General features: G+C 40.6%; 1 protein-coding gene and 1 long non-coding RNA gene across 8 annotated transcripts in view; one reads left to right on the plus strand and one right to left on the minus strand.

Annotated features, from left to right (window-relative positions):
• LOC308065440 overlaps positions 1-19,728 on the minus strand; it is a 58,393-nt gene that overhangs the window by 11,022 nt on the left and 27,643 nt on the right. The window contains exon 2 of the long non-coding RNA XR_013928771.1: positions 12-17,340. This is a non-coding gene — a long non-coding RNA (uncharacterized lncRNA). The remainder of the gene's footprint in view (positions 1-11; positions 17,341-19,728) is intronic.
• Positions 6,941-19,728, plus strand: part of LOC308065436 (uncharacterized protein) — a 250,785-nt gene continuing 237,997 nt past the window's right edge. For 5 of the 7 annotated variants that reach the window (XM_080391412.1, XM_080391414.1, XM_080391416.1 and 2 more), the window contains exon 1: positions 6,941-7,061. The gene's annotated coding sequence lies outside the window, so the exon portion shown is untranslated. The remainder of the gene's footprint in view (positions 7,062-19,728) is intronic. The other 2 variants (XM_080391415.1, XM_080391417.1) reach the window with 2 other exon arrangements.

Consider the following 19,728-nt stretch of genomic DNA (forward strand, 5'->3'; position numbering starts at 1 on the left):
TTGCACCCTACCTATGTAAGGACATCCTGTAAAAATGAGCCCAGTTCAGTCAGAACCAAATTCAAATACTAATTCCCTCTTAAACCTTCACTAATAACTGCAAAAATAATCCACCCTGTATTCCCTCTGTTCTTCCAAAGCCTAGTATATGGCCCTTAATAAGGTCTCATGGTGAGATGCGGTGGCTCAGGACACTAGGGCTAGGGCTATGAGCCATTGCTTTGTCAGTTCACCAGGGATTCCATTAGAGAAACCACTTGCATTCCACTGGTATTTTAAAGGCAAGCCATCATAGGTTTGTACAACAAATGCTGTAATTCAGGGTAGGCCAGATTTACCCACCTCTTACTGTTCAACCAGGAACACAAACAGGTGAGTTTGCCCTTAGGTGACTGAAACAATGATGACTTTTTCCCTGTGAAAATTGTTGCTATGCCTCCATTTCAAAAATGAAACAACCACAGAATGTCCATAGCTTAAAAATGTGATGACGCATTAATGCTTCTCTGAACTTGAAATCCTTTTAAAAGTGGCTTGGAGAATAAAGAAAAGCAGCTTCCAGAGTGTTTCACTGGCACATTAAATCATGCATTCTAAGTCCTGGAGGTGAAATATTTTTAGCATTTATGGGAGCTCTGGGCTTCTAGTTCTCATGCTGAGCCGACTATTAATATGTGACAGAAAGCATCTGTGATCTACTGCTCACAGGGTTCAAGCCCCAAAGCATCCAGAAAGCCTGTGCATAATCCTTCACTCACACAGCTGATTGACCGCACCACATATAAGTCAATGTGATCTATATGCTCTGATGTGACAGGTCCAAAATATAATGTACTCTACAAATTATTTGATCTTAATTAGAACAAGGGTCTTTAACATCACAATTTTCTTTTAGAAAAAGGCATAGGGAACTGAGCAATATTAATGTCAGAATCTGTCCTCAAAACACAGAGGGAAGATCTATTTTAAGGCTTGTGGATATGAAGTACACATTAACAAGAGGATTATGCTACTGTTAATGGGAAAATGATTGCCATTCTCACTTCGCACTAAACCAGACTGGGGTGTGTCATTATGAACACAGCAGCTTTTTACGGAGAGAACATCAGCATGGGTCTTCTGCTGGAAAATGCCTGGCCCATTTCTCTGATGTCCATCCAGGCTTCTGTTAGTCTCCATGGGAGTGCACAGGTGAGTGCATCACTGCAGGACCAGGGCCAAGCAGTTAGGCCAAAAACCAGACCTTTTTGAATCATATAGCCTTTGTTACATGAATGTTTCTACCCTGCACTGTTGTTTTTTTTTTTTTTTTTTTTGCTGGAGGACTGAATCAAAGCTGTCTAGCTAGAAAGTGATTTCATCCACTTCAGTCAGCATGGAAATACGTCTGGTTTAAACTTGAATTTTGAGGGATGCATTTTTTCCTCACTTTGGTCTTCCTTGAGTAATCTGATTACTCTTTTTTACCTATTGTGGCATTGGTGCCTGATATCTAGCACCTCTTCCCTGTTGGTGCAGTTTCTGCCATTAAGATGTCAAGGTGATAAGCAGGGAAATTATGTAAGTGATGTCTATGGGAATTCTGACTGAATGAAAAAAAAAAAAAAGGGGGGAGAGAGAAAAGGTGTTATGATAATACTTGGCAAAAGTAAACATCTCCTAAGTAGAAAAGCATGTCTCCCTTTGCCAGCTTGTCTCAGAGCACTGCATGGGAGAACAGGCTGTGGTCTCCTGATGCTTTGCCCAAGGAAAGCTTAGGGAAGGTCTGCAGCGCAGCTTGTGAAGTGGCTCATCACGCTCCTGCCGCAGGGATGCGTCCCTGTCGTGCCTCTTGCCTTTCTCAGGCAGCTGCTCGCTTTGGGTGGCTTGGGTGGGTTTTCTTCTGTGGGAGAGCTCGGAATTAGGAAGCTGTGATTGCAAGTCGGAGCCACTGAAAAACTTACTTTGCTCATCTCCCTGAAGTCACAGCATGGAAACATGGGTGTGAGACCCCATGAGCTGGAGAATGATTTTCCAAGGGATAGTCATTCTTTGCATTTCAGGGGTGCTGACTCTGTGATTTTCCCAAATGTGGGTAACTCAGCTGTGTGACTGTGGAGTAGGGGCCAACTCATGCACACCTTTCCCCAAAAACGAATAGCTAATGTGCACAGCCATCACATGCTCGGTTAAGTACACTCCACACATTGCAATGCCAATGGAGGGGAATGGGGATGCAATCCCCTTAGCTCACCTAGAAAATCTGTGCCTGTTCTCACGTGCTGGAAACACAGTCTGAAACATAAGGCAGTACACCTGGGAACAGACCACAATAGCAATTTCCTTTACTGGCCAGATTAACAATTGTGGAAAATGGACATTCATATCCCAGGGCCTGTTGAGGATTCACAAGAGAATTGCGGTCATTTTTACCACGTTTGGGCTAAATCCTCTAATGTGTAGTCATTTTAACTCACTTGATATGGAAAAAGCCTTTGATTTGACTACTTGCCTCCACAAAAACACATCGCATTGTTCATGTTATTTTCACCAATTCCAGTTCACCTCAATGCACAAGCAAAGCCTTTGGGTGGGAGATCAACAGAAACTGCACTAAAAAAAAAAGTCATGGATACAATTCAAAGCCTACCAAAATTTAAAAAAAACCCACATAATTTGAACTCAGAGTGATCAGAGTGAAAATTGGAGTGCTGCCACCCAGGTGTTCAGTATGGCCTTCGCATGAGCCAGAGGCCATGACATTTGCAGATAAAACCGCCATCACTTCCAAACAGCACATTAGATCATTTTAATGTCCACTGCTATACATTGCAATAGGCTGCAACTTGTCCTAGTGACAATTCATGCGTCCAGTGCTGTTTGTGTATTTTAGTCTTGCAAATGCGTTTTTCTACAAATGGGTTGCTCAGCAGTAATGATTATTCAGAGAAAAGTGGCAGACAGGGTCAGGCAGCAGCAGAATGAAAAGTGAAAACTTGAAAGATGCTAGATGAATATTTATGCAGAGCAATCTTCACTCTCGCATTATGGTGCATAATGGGATCAGCAAAGCTAACGGAATTCACACTGCGTGAACTTCCTCTGTGAAAACTTAAGTTTAATCTGCACATAAGACTGACAACCCGTGAACACAGAGAAAATGTTCAATGGCATGTAAAAACTTCATTGAAATAATGTTTCTGACTATATCAATGTTCTGGCAATGACAGAATAAACAACTTTTTTTTTTTTTTTTTTTTTTTTTTCCTGGGCAGAATTTAAATCCACAGGCCAATTTTTTTTTTTTTTTTAAATGGCATCCACACATTGTCACAGCAGACTTTGTTCTTTTGTTTCACTGCTGATTTGGTATGTCCTACTGGCAGCTGAAAAGCATCCATAGGGATCAAGTAATGAGGACAAGGACTTCAGAAGAGCCTGACACTGACCATCACTTAAGGGCTAACGACAATGAGGAGCAGCCAAGCAAATTTCTGCTCTGATATTGCAAGATTCGTCAGAGAATACTTTTCACTGCAAAATGAATGGCTGTTGGCTGACTTTGGAGAGACTGTCTTATTTTGCAAGACGCTCTTCTCGAAGCATCCAAAACTCTATCTCAGTGCATACAGGCACTGAAATCCATTCCTGTGCTGTAGGGTCAGCACAAAACCTGCAGGTCAACTTACTCCTTCTGGGCGTTGCAGATTTACTGCACAGATAGGTCTGCATTTCATCCATTCTTTATATTTTCTGTGAGCAGGTCACCACACAGCCCCAAAAGCTATTATGATCCATCATTATGCACAAAACCCCAAACAGCTCATCAACTGTGTATAAGTACCCATGTATTTACACAGATATCGAAACTCTTTATACAAGACTCTTTAAAAAGACCACTTTTTCTACAAGATACTGACATTGTTACTGGTTTAAGTCTTGATTTAAATATTAGAAGGACAGTTGTTCTCACTGTACTTTAGCATTTCCTTTTTCTAAACTAGGAGCCCTGCTTCATCCCTGTACTTCACAGAATGCTTCAGCATGTCTAATCCTTCTGAGTTCAAGGATATATGAAGATGCTCTACTGAATCTGAACCTCTGTGAGAAACTGAAAATGCAATTCCAGTTATCTGAAATACCTGAACCCTCCAAATATTTAGTGTGTTACCTAAGAGTTTGTCTCATCTCTCTTCTCCAGAACCTACACCCCTATTCAATATTATTCAATAGTGACCGACAACATATCGGCAACGCATCAGTAACAGAGAAAACCCACCACTTACCTTATGTGTGACTTTAAATGAGAATATACACAATAAACTTTTAAAGACGCAAAATTTAGCTGTTACTGGTCAACCCAAACTTTCCCTTCCGCTACTGCCTCGTACAAGAGCCCACATACAGCCCTGTGACCTTGCCGAGGCCCACCACCCACCCCGCCGGCGCCCCCTGTCCAGCGCTTCAAGGCTGGGGGAAGCCAGCTGGGCGCACAGGGCGCTGCGCGGCCTGCACAGCCATCCTCGGTTGAGGCAGCCGCGGCAATTCAAGCGGTTTTGTTTGTTTGTTTTTTTATCAAGGTAAACTTTTATTTCAACAGCTTTTCTTTAGCAAGCATCGCTTGAAGCAGCGGGGACTGGGTTTTTTCCCCGTGCCACTCCGCGGAGAAAGCGAGGGATCGCCCGTGACAGCCGCCGGCCGCCGCCTCAGGGATCAGCCCGCCTAACAGCAGCCGCGCACACCCCACCCCGCGCGCGGCCTTGTGCATGCTAAAAATAGACGGGAGCGCCTGACAACTGCCTTCTGATTGGCTGTCGTTGAGGTGCCGCCAGCCTATGGGGGCGAGGCGGGGCCTGGCGGCCGATGGCCGGCTTGGCGGGCCGGGCCGGGCGGAGCGGGCGCGGCGGGTGGGGGCAGCCTGTGGGGACAGGCGGCTGGCCAGGGGGATGTGGAAGCCACCCGGGGGAGGGGGAAGCGCTGGGACAGTCCGGTGGCGCTGCGGAGGCGGCCAGCGTGGGGGCGCCGGGCCCCCGGGCCCCGTTGTTTGCTTTCCGGACCGGCAGTGCTTTCACCGCCGTAAAGCCTAACACCTCCTAAGCGAGGCCAGGGGTGCCGCCCTTGCTGCGGCCGCAAGCGCAGCCCTCCTTCCCGAGCGGATCCCGCGCCCCGCCGGCCGCCCGCCCCCGGCCTGTGGGGGCCGCTGCCCGCCCGCGCCGCGGCGGCAGCCGCCGGCCGCCCGTGCCCGCAGGGGGCGCTCGTCGCCGCAGCCGCGCCGCGGGCCTGGCCCGGTGGTGGGGGCGGCGTGCCCCTGCCCTTGCCCCTGCCCGTTCCGGGCCCCCGCACGCACACGGGCCGGTGTCACCAGCGTTGCTTTCCTCACTGGTGTCACGAAGTGACAAAGGCTCCGCCGTGTGAGCTTAGTCGCTTCACGGGGACCTATTACGGAGAGGTTTTCACATGTATTGTAGGTTCTAAAGACATCTTGTGTACTTCTGTGCATGAAGTTGTGCCCGAGGCAACAAATCCATAATCAGGGAACCAGTAGCTGAAAGCACCAAAAAGCAGTAGAAATGCAAGTTTTCCTCATGGAATTATCAAGAAACAGTGTTAGGGCACACAGTGGAGAATTAGGGGAATGCCCTGGAATTTAATGTGAGATAAAAATAAGTATTCACTGTACCATAAATGCATCAAATCAATGGTTTCACTGGGAGGAAGCATCAGCTTTATATATAAATATAGTTACGTAGGCATACCTTAAATGTAAAGTTTGATACCTGCTAGTGCTTTATAGTCTCAAAAAGTACGCTGGAGGGGCTCGGAAGGCAGGAGCGGGAGCTGATTAGTAGGATGCTGTGGCCTAATTTATTCAAGCGCTGTGTAACACCTCTGGAACTGTTAAAAGATCTCAGAGTCTCGAGGAGCAGTTTGACTCCTTTATATCTCTTTTCCAGAACCTCTTTTTCTCATGGGTGCCACACAGACTGATAATCACAGAGGTGCGAGTCCAAGTGTAGCGAAGGTAAAAACTGTAAAGAGGGGAAATGAAAGACTTTCTTCTGAAGAAATTTGCATCTGCTGATATTTTCTGTGAGCCTGTGCCTTGTTTCACACGGATAGAAGGAAGCAAGCAGTTCTGCATTCTGATCCACTTGAAGTTAAATGCTTTGAAACTTCTAAAAATCATTGCTTTCTATTGCTTTTACGTTAGGCACAGGTAGCTGTCGGTGCGTGAGCATCATCTTGTCCATATGAGCTGTCGATGTCAGCTTGTAATTTAAATACTAATTGCTTGCAATCTTTAGCAGAAGAAAAGTTAACTGACCACAATTCAAAGGATTTCTTAATTACAAAAGGAGAGTACTTCACAGCAAAGAGTGCAGCCAATAATTATCTACTGCAAAATGCCAAAACACGTGTGAAATTAATGTTAACTGCTGGGAACAGAAAGAAGCTGATACCTGGTGTGGCAGTTTGAGGCTTCTAGTATAAAAAAAGAAAATGAGTGTTCATGTATTCTGTTAGCTTCAAATGTAACGGTATTTTCTGTGTGGTGATAGCGTTCAGGAGAAATAGCATAATAAGTCGGGTGCTGTTAATTCAGAGGTGCTGCAAGTTATATACAGAGGTACCATTCTCCACATGTATTCTGAGCACTTCTGAGGGCTTGTATCGCCCCTTGCAGCTGGTGGGACTTTTCCAGTGTGCACACAGTGACTACTACTCTTGTCTGTGAGCAGCAGCAGAAATTCTGTGGGTTTTATCCAGTTTCACCATCTGATCATAGCCTAATCCTCTCCTGTGTCATCACCTCACAAGTCCAGCATGAAGGGGTTAAGGCTTTTTAGCAGGGTATATGTTAGTGTTTTTCTTGGATTCAACTGAAAAATTTCTCATGCAAATCATAAATGTGAAACCTTTCTAGATTTGCCCTTTTGCTATCTAAGTGTCCAGCTGGGTTTGGTTTTACTTTGTGCAGCTGTCGATACTTCCAAAGTTTAGGGAAGTGTAACAGCTTGGAGATCTGTGTCTAAAAAGTTTATACTGAGTGTACCCCTCCTTGAAGATTTATCACAACACTAGTAATAACTTTTTATATTTGTCCTTCAACGAGTACATCTTCAGCTTTTATTATTTTTTATATATCGCTTAGTAAACTTTTAACTTTTATTTGCAGATTAATCCCACCTATATTTTTAATTTTCTTCTTAATCTTGTCCTACACTTTATTTTCATCTTCAACACTGTTTCTTGTAATGTCATGTGTAGTTTCAGTCTCTTATAACTTCTGAATAACCACTTTATGGTGACATGTCTTATAACATGCTGTGTTAAGTAAATATGATGGTTTTTGTTGATTAAGGTATACAGTTCTTAAGGGCATCTGTTCAGGGATGCATATGTAATTTCTTTCACTATAATGTTTTATTTAGTCCTTTTCTGAGACACCTGTATTAAATTTTCTTTACCTTTCTGCACAGTCAGTGTCTCTGGGCTGCTTTTCTGAGGGCTTTAATTATCATGCTGTTTCTAAGACAATTACATAATTAAGTGGTTTTAATTTTCATTCTGAATTTGGTAATTATAACTAAAACACTGAAAAGTGCATTAGCTGCAATGTGAAGAGACTCAATTATTAAAATAAAAGAAAAAAAAGAAATTAAAATTAAAAGAAGAGAAACACAGTTGAGAAGATTCTTCTAATAACCCATAAATTAAATTAAAAGTAAAAAGAAATATGGAGAGTTGAACTTACTGGACCCCTTCAGTATATTGCTTTAAATTACAAACTTGAAGAATAATAAGAATAGAGTGCTGGAAGGACAGCGTTTCATTGTTTCATAATTTTCTGTGTTTCATATTTTTTTAAGAAAAGACTCTTATTTGCTCTCCCTAGTTCTGGCACTGCCCCAATCATGTGTGTACTTCTGTACATGAATACTTTTCCTTTTTTATTGAAACAGATGGCATATCTTCACTTTGAAGACCCAGGCAAGGGGGGCATAGGAAATATGATAGGATTAAAATTATTTTGAAACAAGATAACATCTTTGTCATATCCTATTTCCCACACACCTGTTAGTCTTTCAAGCAATCAGTGACAGTGAACACTCGGAAACAGGGAGCATGTTTTGGTTGTGGTGTTCTGAAACCCCTGCCCTGTTCTTCGAGTCATCTTAGGTATTCAGTTCCTATGACTACCTGTTTTTCAAAAACAGAAGTCTTAAAAGTTAGCAGCTGAGCTCCACTGAGCTCAGCAGCAATACTATCAACCACAAAGGGAGCAGATTAGGCATTTGTTCCAGCTGTATTAGAAAACCTTTCCCCTAAATCCGCCAAAGTCACCTGAGGCTCAGTGCTTTTAAAAATCAGGTCATTTCTTAAAGCATATAAACATGAGTTCAGAAGCCTGATTTTCAGCCTTTTGTTGTGCAAACATTAGACAAGCTTAATTTCTTCAGAAATACTACAAAGTCAGAGTTTCTAGAATTTAGGACATGTATATGTGCTCCGGGGAAGATTTGGAATGCTATAAGTAAAATGCATATGAGTAAAATATTTCTGGCCTCTGTCATACACGTATGTATGAAACATTATCCACGCGACTGTGCAGTGCAGGACATGTGATTGGAATGGTAGTGACGTCTCTGGAAGTCCAGGTGAAAAAATGGCTTGAAGCAGTTAGGGGTCCTGATTCAGTCAGAAGTTTCACATATGGTTATGCTGCCATCATCAGTGGATGTTTAGGCAAGCATTTATGCTGTTTGATGAATTTTCACTTGGTCCTACAGAAATGTCTGTTCAAATGCATGTTTGAGATACTTAACGTTTCTATCAGAGCAGTGGCTGTGAACGTTTTGAATTTTAACATCTATTTTAACACTTACTAAATGAATACAAGAGTTACATAAAATGTACAAGAGATGTTTATTTGGGACCTCAGTCCTAACCTACTACTGGTAAAAAAGATTTCCCAGAGCATGTGGAATTCTGTATTTGTGTCAGAATGCTTGTGGATCTATCGTCAAACTTGATCACTGGAAACCTGGACAGGCGATTGTCCTCTTTACTCATGTGAACATTAGCCATAGAATTGTTTGGCTTCAGAACATGTTTGGAAATATATTTTAAGAATGTAGTGCTTCTAAAGCTATAATTCACATCCAGATTTATGATAATACAAATGCAGAATGAAAAGCAAAACCTGCAATTTAGCATTTAAGTCAGTCTCCGAGTTACACTGAAAATCAGAGTGAAACCTATGCTGGCAGGCATGAGTGCCTAGCTTCTTAAGTCATCAAGTTACCAAAGAAAGGATTAAATGGCTTGGGGTCTAATTTAGTAAAACAAGTTTTCCCTGAGGTTTGCAGGGACCTTCTTGGTGAATACTGGGGTTTTTTTCTGAGAGACAAAGCATCAGAAATTTTAGCTGGTGGAATGAAATCTGTGCAGTCCAGAGCTGTGCATCTCTAACTCCAAGTCACATGGCTTTGGTATGTGGCCCATAGCTGATCTCTGTATTCTGTTAAACAGCAAAATTGGTTGTGTTTTCAGTTATGAGTTTGGTGAGCAGGCTACATGACAATCCATGAGGAACTTGAAAAGATTGATGATTGTCCTTTGGCTCCAAAACTTGGGGAGCTGGTTTGAAGGACTAAGGTCTTGTGTGATTTTTTAGGGCCTTAACCACGCGTGTCAGGCTAAATTTCATATCAGAAATGTTATAACCACAATCAAGCGTTCCTCTAGTTTTCCCATAGCCACATTTTACAGTTGTGTCATAGTTCTTTCTGGTAAACCATGCTTCAGATATCATATTTTTATTCAACTTTCACAAGCCCGTGTTTGCCACTCAGCTTTCAGCGAGCAGTGCCAAGGTGTCAGTACCAATTCGTAACTGAGAAGGCAGAAGATCCCACAGACACATTAAGATTCATTATTGATCAGGACTTTGTCTCCACAAACTGAGGTTATTATTTTCACTGGAGTCAGGAGTCATGCTGCTTTGATGAGGAAGTAGCTTGGACCTTATCCAGCTATTGATATTTCTAAAGTGATGATCTGGCTGTAAATCTGGCCGCAACGATGCATTGCTTCACCACACAGATCTTATTACATGTGCCTGCCATTAGTAATGCTTCTGACTTTGACTTTTGAATGCCTTGAAAACAGAGCCTAGTGGTTTTAGTTTTAATAGGTTTTGTGTGTAGGGCTGTTCATCCTTTTACTCTTGTATAGTGTTGCCAGTGGATTGCTTGCTATTCACAATCATGTAAGAAAGTTGCTGTGTGTGCAAAATGTGCTGCTTGGGAGAATTGTGCAGTACTGGACTACTTTTATAAAAAAAGGTAAGCTGCACTGGTTTTCACCACAAAACTTCAGAATTCAATATTAAGATCAAAATGACATGTCGTCTTCTTAAAATTATGATTTTTCATATTCATAAATATCTCTGTATGAATCACTCAACAGTATTATGGGCTACTAAGAATATTTACTGCAGCTTGGAGGATTCCAGAGTCAGTGGTCCAAAGTTACTTTTTTCTTTGTTAGAGTTTGCATGAGTTGATGGAAATGTCACCAGGCTACAAAATGAATAATAAAACCTGGGTTTGGTCTCATGTTTTTGGCTGCTGACAAGTGTGCCTCCCTCAGCTCTCACTGCGTGACAGCACCTATAGCACTGCAGGAGTACCCGTGTTCCAGCAGAGCTCTGGCAGAGCAGCCACTGCAAATCTACTCCTGCACTGTGAGGCTGAAATGCAACCCAAGCAAGGCCAAGGTGGTGTTGGTTAGAGAATGAGATGGTATGAAAGCCATCTTTGTTATGCGTATGCACACGCATCAAGTCAGTGCTCTTGTCTGACTGCTGAGTCAGCCTACATAGTTAGATGCAAGGTGATACTGCTTTCACACCACTGGCCAATATTTTAAGTAAAAGCTTAAAAGCTTGATGTCTGTACTGTTTGTCTCTTCAGGTGAGATCCTCACCAAATTTAGCTACCTGCTTTATGGTGGCCTGTTCTAGGTCACAGCCATCTCATTTCAGTGTACACATCCAAGTGTACTACTGTAGGTAATGATGTCTACTGATGTAGACATTATTATTAATAGTTTGGATCCCATATTCCAAACTAGTGCAAAATATGACTGCCTTCCTCTTTGTATGCTACTTTATCAGGAGTACTTTTTTTTTGATTCCTATGAATCTATTTGTGATGAACAAGCCTATTCAAGGGCTTGATCTTCAAGCTCATTAGTAAAAATAGAAGCACATGTGATTCTAATACTAATTCTGTCTGAACCATTGTCCAACTTAGCTGGCTTTACATGGACTTTGTCAAAGCCTGATATTGGAAAAAGTCTTTTTGATGTCCCATTAATTCCAGTTGGGATATATGTGACAATAGGAAAGAGATATTTATTAATATTTTATTTAAAGGTATACACAGGCTTTGTGCTATGCATTTCAATGTCAAGATTTTTGTGTATTTTTTGTTGGTCTGCATGTTTTGGTGGTAATAATAGTAGCCCGGCATGCCTTTTGCCATTTGGCCTGTGCTCACAGATATTTCATAAGTCAACTAGCAGAGTCATCACTGTAATTGTAGTAATTTTTGCTTTTTTATTTTATTTAGCATAAGGAACAAAAGACTTAAGCATATTTCTAGCTTTATATACCTTCTTAAATACTTCTTATGCATAGTATGGATTCAATAAACTCTTTGGCCTGGTTGAAAGGTTTTTCTCATTTGTTTTTCTTTCCTGATTTTAAATGAAGGTAAATTAATCCAATTTTAAACTGTCCAGTAGAAATATTTATTAACCATTATTTGGGTGAATAAGAGTCCACCCACTTTGGCTTGATTTTTATGTAAAAGTATTGAAATACTCTTTAAATGAAGCCTGAGCAAACTAAATTATAGCAGTGCTTTGCTTCCCTGAGTCTTGCACTTCACCCGCTGCAGAAATTAGAGTACGGAAAAAATAAAAATGTAATACCAATTAAATAAAACTAGCACAATGCAAAAGAAGATAATTGCATTGCTCAGCTGTCACAAGGCCAACATAAGAAAATGAAGTGACTCATCTTCCTTCACAAGCACAGCTTGCTCAAACATACATACATTATTATTTATTTGTATGGTTTTGATTCTTTAGCCAAATGTCACTACTTTATAATGTGGTTTAACCACTTAGGGATTTTGTTCAAAGTGTTCATATGTACCTTTATCATTGAACCACATAAAAGTGTTCTAGGCTTCAGTGTAATGAAGTTGCATGCAAGTGTTACATATCATTAAATCTTACTTTGTATGAGTACATTAGTTCAAAGATAACTCTTCTGCAAAGATAAGATACAATATGCAGTGAACAAGGGCTGCTTTCTAGTGAAGGCATGTTCCTTATCAAACCAGTGTGTCAAGTAAGGGTATGCTCAAGACATAAACAACAAGAAATCTTCATATAACTTTGTAATTTTGACTTTGGAGGTAAGCAGACAATTGACTTAGATCATTTCTTAAAAGAAAGTGACTAAGATTTATAAGTCACTTGTGGTTTTGAGAGTCTTACCTATGATCTTATGAACAAAATGTATAAAAATCTGCAATACATAAAAATTCTGGAAAGGAAGAACAGTGGTTTAAAACTTTTGAATTATCATTGCCATTGATTTTAAAATTCCGACAATATGTAATACTCCCATTAGGTGGAGAGTCTGAAATAAGAAAGAAAGATTTTCTGGGTTGGAGATGTAAATATACTTTTGTAGAGAGTTTTTATGCAATGTTCAAGCTGAACAAAGTGTAACAGTTTTGCCTCATAGAATTTAATGCAAAGGTTAAGGCTGAGCAAATAGTATTCATGCTAATTTCACTTTTTCTTTTCTGGCTGAGAGTCATTCCTGGGTTTTGGGCAGTGTGTTAGTGGTTCATGTTTGCTGAAGTTACTTGGATGAATTTGAATATGCAGCCAGTGAGTTATTTACAAACTGTTTGCGTTGACTGTGCGCCCTGCTCTATTAAATATTTGCTTTGGTTCATTCTATTGAATCTAATTAATCAGTGTCAGTTCCAATATGTGCAATGTCTACAACTGCAAATGAGAGGAACCCTTTTGCTTCTCTGACTGGCATCAGGAGGTCCTTTGGCAAATCATATTGCACTGACACACTTCAGCATCTTTTTCTTTGTTGAAAAAAATGAGGAAAAAAGGTAAACCTAGTACAAACAGATCTTTTTGTGATGTTAGTAGCAAACCCAGAAAGCTACTGTCAAAATAAGAAACTTCCTGAGCTGTATGAAAGTCAAACCATTCAAGATAGTATGACTACAGAGTGAAAGTAACTGTAAACAAAAAATTGCTGACTGGTGTCATTTTCTTGTCGGTCTTGGCAAGTATCTACTCATAGGCAAGCATCATAAGTAGTGACCCACTTCCTAGAACTGATTTTCCCTTTTTTTTTTTTACAAATCTTTTGAAAGATTAGTTCAAAGGGAATAAAAAGAGTGACACTATGGTTGAACTTTCTGTAATCTAACTTGACTGAGGAAATGTGGCTGTTCCATCTGAGTTCCTTCCCCAGTTAAAGAGGGAAAATAAGCACTGTCAGAAATCAGTTCAGCTGGTGCAATAATGGGTCTGTATGGTAGGTCTGTTGAGGCTATATATTTCTTCCTTTAAACTAGAGATGCAAGAAGAGCTTGCTTAAATGTAGGTCCTCAAGTTACATGGAGCCTCAAGTTAGATGGAGCCAATGCCAAAAGGCATGGGGAAACTGGCATGAGTTCAGCCAAGACCCACTGCTGCAGTCCGGGGCTGGAGCACCTGCCCTGTGGGGAGAGGCTGAGGAGCCAGAGCTGGCTCAGCCTGGAGCAGAGGTGGCTTTGGAGTGGCTTATGAGGCAGCCATCAAGAAGGTGAGGCCAGGCTCTTCACAATGAGGCAACATCAATAGGTTGAAACAAGAGCAGCTGAGACAGAATACAAGGGAAAACTTCACTATGAGAGTAGTGAAGCAGCCCCTTCCAGTCTGAATTGTGATCCTGTTTTACTGGAAAGTCTGACTTTCCAGGCTGAATCTAATGTTGGGTGAGTTGTTGGATCTCCACTGGTGCCTTCTGTCTCATGAAGTCATTAAAATGCTAAAAAATGAAGTCACATTGCTTCTATAAGAACCATTTAAGACAGTTCACTGTTGGAAGATACTCCATAGTATCCACTCTGGTTGAGAGTTGTTTATTGTAAGCTCCTTTCACATCATTACAAAGGTGTGACGTTACAGTGTTCCCTCGTTTTCTCTTTATTTGGCATATTTAAGATAACACTTGAACTATATTTGACTGTTTTATGAGCTTCTTAATACAAATGCTGAGCTTTTACCTGATCTTTTTTTAGTCCTTGCACCTGTAGTACCTTTATTCTCTCAAGGGCCAGCTGATGTAGCTCTCTGAACGTATGTATCTTGACATGTCTTTTTGTTCTCTGCTTCTCTGTCTCTCAGAGTTGCCCTATTAATATCTTTTCAGTATTGCTAAGGTAATAAGTTTACCAGCCCTGAAGTAGACCACAAATAAAGCAAAGCTCTTGTGTCCCTTATGTATCCTATTCCCCTTAAAACATTCCTAATTCTCCATCCAAAAGTCTTTCTTTCTCACAGTACAGAACTCATCCCATCATTGCTAAAAAAAAAATAATAATGAAGTCAATAGGTTAGGAAAAAACATGTAGATGTAGTGCTTAATGACATGGTTTAGTGATGGACTTGGCAGTCCTGGGTTGACAGTTGGACTTGATCTCAAAGGTCTTTTTCCGCCTAAATGATTCTATGATTCTATATTAAATGTATCCAGAGATTTAAACCCATTCACTAATGCTATTGGTTTTTCGGGAGTTTGTTGATTTTGACCAGTTGGTTAAGTATGATATCTTATTTTTATGACTTCCTCTCAGTTACCATGTGAGAAACCTGGTATGTGTAGGCCACAAAGATGCTAGCAACACAAAGAAGTGCCATCAGACTTTAAAAGAAGGAACACAAGATACGCTTTGAAGGTCAAAATCAAAGTGACAGCTCAACTATGAGTAGACCATTCCCACTTTTGGAGAGGTGAGAGTTTTCCGAGGAGAGAAACAGTGTGCTGTAACATGATCAGCTTCACATACTGACAGCTGAAGTACAGCAGACGCAGCCTGGGCAAAAAAAGATCTAAAGGTTTAATTCCACCTTTCCCTTCAGACACAGTGCATCTTATTTCATGTGTCATGGGAGGCGAGGTGGCAGGGGATGGAGAAGGAAGACCTTCTCCTTGCATTCTTTTTTCAAAGAGATGTGATGCCTGGGTTTCAGTACAAGGTAGTAGATGGTGGACCACTGTCTTGTGAACCTGAAGAGATGAGACTGAGTCCTGGGTCTGTGAATTATGTGTATTATGCAGGGCAATTACACATTTTACTGTGCTGATCGTCTGTTGCCCCTTTTACACTTTGCGTGTCTGCTTTTATAGGAATACATTGAGGAAAAAATGGGAGTCTGGCTGTGTGCTTGTTGAGACCCTCTAATGTTCTCTAAAATATTTGAAAATCATATTCTGGCTATTTTCAAAAGTTAACTCAAGTCATAAAGACAACCTGTGTTCTCCACAGCTTGATGGATTTTACCAATACCAGTTCTTAATTTGATTGGCATAATTACTCATTAATGCAAATGTGTTTCTGTCATAAGCAACCTGTGCTAATTTCACAGTAAATAGAAGTGAAACACTTAGGAAGAAAAACTCCAAGGCAGTTAAAATGTTTTTGCATAATGGCTCAAAAGCTGAGTATTGCACAGTTGGTTCTCCTTTCAGTCCCTTCACAGGAACTGGTTGTGTTCGCAGCACCATCAGCATGCTTTATGTAGAACAAAGCTCTTCTGAAAGTTACTTGTGTTAAATCTGCAAGGATTTGTTTCTCTTTGTAGAGAAGGCACAGAAAAAGATTTGGAATTGAAGGTGGGGATGACCTACTCCATATCTGATATTGAAAGCAAATATAAACCCAAACCACACTCTCCCTTACCTTTTATATCCTCTGTGTGTGTCTCAGTACTAGCTACTACAGCTGTTTTTTTGACCAATTTTCATTCTGTTGTTTCTCATTACTGCTGTTACTGGGAGTTCTTTGGGGGCTTGCTGCAGCACCAGTGTGCAACTACTGTTTCAGGAAAAACTCCTTCAATAAAGCAACCATTGAAAGGTGACTTTAAGCCTAAAGGTATACATCTGGTGGAGTGCTTGCTCCTAAGTATTTTGGAGGGCATACTCTTGATGCTATCAGTGCCTTCAGGCCCAATGTCTGCTGCTTTCTTGCTCATTTGAAGGATTAGCATCTGAAGAGATTCTTTGGGATGTGTGCTGCTTAACATGTGTGATGAAGGTCAAAAATCTACCTCTGCTATGCCTCCTCTCCATGATCCAGTAAAGGTTTTCCACCAGTTGTGCAAAGTAAGCATGGAAAGGGGAGAGTTTCCAGTGTCTGCTAGTCTCTGCCATCCTCCAAAGACATCCGAAGGCCATGTGGCTGGATGTGTCCTGTCACACGCTCTGGTTCCAGTCCCAGAGCTCTCCTTTCAGGTGTTGTGCAAGGCAGCTGCAGTCTGTGAAGCTCTGTGGGGTGTCAGTAGGCAGAGTGGTGGTGGCTGGATGTCAGAAGTAATTGGTGCTGGGGCTTTCTGTGAATCCTGATCCATAGCTGTATAAGTGTGTAAGCCCTCACTTCTGGCAAAGAAAAATCTTCCCTGTCTCACAGAAAAAAAAAAGAAGACAAAAAATACTTTGAGCTGAAATACAGATCACATTTCTCTCCCACGTGGTTACTCATTTCCAGGGGAGGGCAGAGTCTGTGATTATGGATCTTGACTTTGAGAGGAATGAGAAATGCTTCTTGAATTAACTGATGTGCAGGGTGAGGATGAGCGATACAGAAAGCTGGGTGATAGGCTTAGAATTACGAATTATAGCTTCAAGCTAAGACTGGAACTCAGATTTTAATTTAAGGCTCAAAGCAGAATCAGGTATTTTGTTTATGTTTTCTTTTTATGACAGAAATGCATTCCGTTTTCAATACACATTTCTAAAGATCACCTGTAGCCTAAAAATGAAAAGACATTTGAGTCAGGTGAAAAAAAACCCTTGTTGATAAGTCTCTTTTGTTATGTCCTTGTGCCACTTCAGAGTTTTTATTGTATTCCTAAAACCTTTTCAGTTACTGTTCTGTAATGATGAATCTGAGGGCATGGTATTGCCTTTACATCTGTCTTGTCCTTCAAATCTGTTATAAAAACATGTGTTCCAGAGTTCAATTGAATGTCTATATGATTCTGGAAAAGGAAAAAAAAAAAAAAAAAAAAAAAAAGAGAAACAATTAGGGAGACAAAAAAAACCACACCAACCTTTAATTAAAATAAACTGCAGAGTCACTATATGGGGCAACATGAGTGCACAGTGAGATTAGGAAATTTAAGGGAAGGAGAGGGATTACAGAGAAAGAAAAAGGAATGTGTTTAGTGTGTGATGTCTGTGTGTATTATATGTGAGAAATTTTGCTAGTGTAACCAATAATAGTGTATTTTCCAGATCGCTAAGTGCTTCATATTACAAAATACACTATTCTGCACTTGGAATTAGATAGGCAAGCTGAGTTTTCTTATGCTGGTTGTCTGCTGCAATCTGGGGGTTCTCTTCTTGTCTTCAAATGGCTTGGGTATTTTTTTGTGAGAGCTGTTCATTTTGCTTTCTGTTTAAAAATCCATCAATACTTGACTGTGCTGTAAACCAGGTAAAATTGTCTACTTTATCTGCTGAGCCCTGCCAGACATTAAAACTAAGCTATGTGGTGGGAGTTATATTTCTGGTTCTCTCATCTTTGCCCAGTAGTAACCCATGCACATGGGAAGAAAGCCATTCAGGTTGAATGATGATGGCACAGAGATCTGATCTAAACTAATTGGGGTGAAGAACATCACATAAAGAAATTGAGACTAAAAGTTCTTAGTGTTGGAAAGAAAGGCTGGTTTTGAAGGCTGGTGCTTGCTGAGAAGGGAAAGGCAGACTGGTAATTGCGAAGGAAAGTAAGTAGCACTGGGAATCAGTAATGAGGAGAGACAGGCATATCAGCACTTGGTGGAAAACAAAGGTGAAAATATGCTTAAAATTGGTAAAGTATTGCCTGATCCCACTGAATTAAGGTGTCTCATTCTATTTCCTTAACTCTTGTGAGCTTTAAATTGTACTGTTAATGTCCTTTTAAGGCAGTTAAGTGAGTATAGCCCTCCTCACACACCCACTTATAAAAGAGCCATGGTTTGTTTTTCACCCATATATATGTAGACTGCATCCTAACTGTCCACTTCCATCATTCACGCTGTGAAATGTGGAGTGATTTTCACTACTATATCACACGGCTGAGAGTAAAGAAAATACTCTGAAGTGCTGGCAGTGGTAAAAGCACTACAGAATAGTGCTTTAACAGAACATTCCTTCTTTTTCCATTGTGTGTTTCTGTAGAAAGCTGGTAATACCTCCAGAAGTTTATTATAATTAAAAAACACTATTAAAACCAAAAAATCATTAGCAGTATAAATTGAAAACAAACCTAAATGATTTAAAAAGAAGGGGGGAAGAAATACCATAGCAGTCTTCTAATAAACTCACATAAAATACAATGATTAATAGAGATACGAATGTCATGAACTTTTCTGGCTACAGAAATCCATAATCACATAAGCAGTTGGTATGTGTTTCGTTCATTCATGTTAATAAAGAGCTCATTTGTTTTAATTCTAGGGTCTTTTACGTGGGCTCAAATATGCCATTTATTTTGACTTTTTTTCACATGCTTTAATTGCCAAAGGATATCTCAAATGTTCCATTCTTCCATAGGGCAGAAAATGTCTTTAGAAATACATTCTCAGTTCTTTCAATGACGTTATTTGAAAAATCTGGGTACACTGGAACAGGAAGTTTAAAACCCCAAGACTTCACTATGCTTCTTTCACCTGAGTTCAGTCATCTGTCATAAATGAGGAGGGAGTCCTGTATTCACAGAGTTGAAAACAGGCCAATTTGAGAAACTGGCTTACTGGCCTACTTTCAGATAGTATCTTTTCAAAAAATAGCTTTAATCCATTTGTTTAGTGCATTATCTTTGATATAAAGAGCTGAAGAATAAATGATCCATTTCTGTGCAAAAAAATACTTGACGTTCCTGTAGCTTTCCTTACGATACTCAATCGCTTTAATCTATTGCCACTGTTCCCTAGTGTTTGTTTCATAGTTTAATTCAGATATTGCTGCAGTCTTCAGAATTTACCAGTAAAAAACTTTCTTTAAAGAAGCACATTTTCCTGTGCTAGATACTTACAGCACTGAACATCCTCTTCCGTCTCCAGGTGGATGCATTACTGAACTTCTTCCACAACCTTTTCTAGACCAGACCTCTAATGGTTTCTCAGAAAACTGCTGGGTCACCAGTGGTACAAACACAGGACTAGCAAACTCTACCTGGTTTATGATAACTGCCTCACTAGTGTTTACTTTTCCTGATGACTTCACTGATAAAAGAATTTCCATTTGGTCTAAAGCATGTACCAGACCCTTTTTGTAAAAGTAATCCGCGTTCTCCACCTATACAGCTTTCCGGTGGAAGTGTCAGGCAGGAGACATCTACAGGTCCCACTTCCAGTTCTGCTGTGGGTCTCCTGATGGCT

The sequence above is a fragment of the Falco punctatus genome (genome assembly GCF_963210335.1).
Source record: "Falco punctatus genome assembly, chromosome: 6".
Taxonomy (NCBI): Eukaryota; Metazoa; Chordata; class Aves; order Falconiformes; family Falconidae; genus Falco; species Falco punctatus.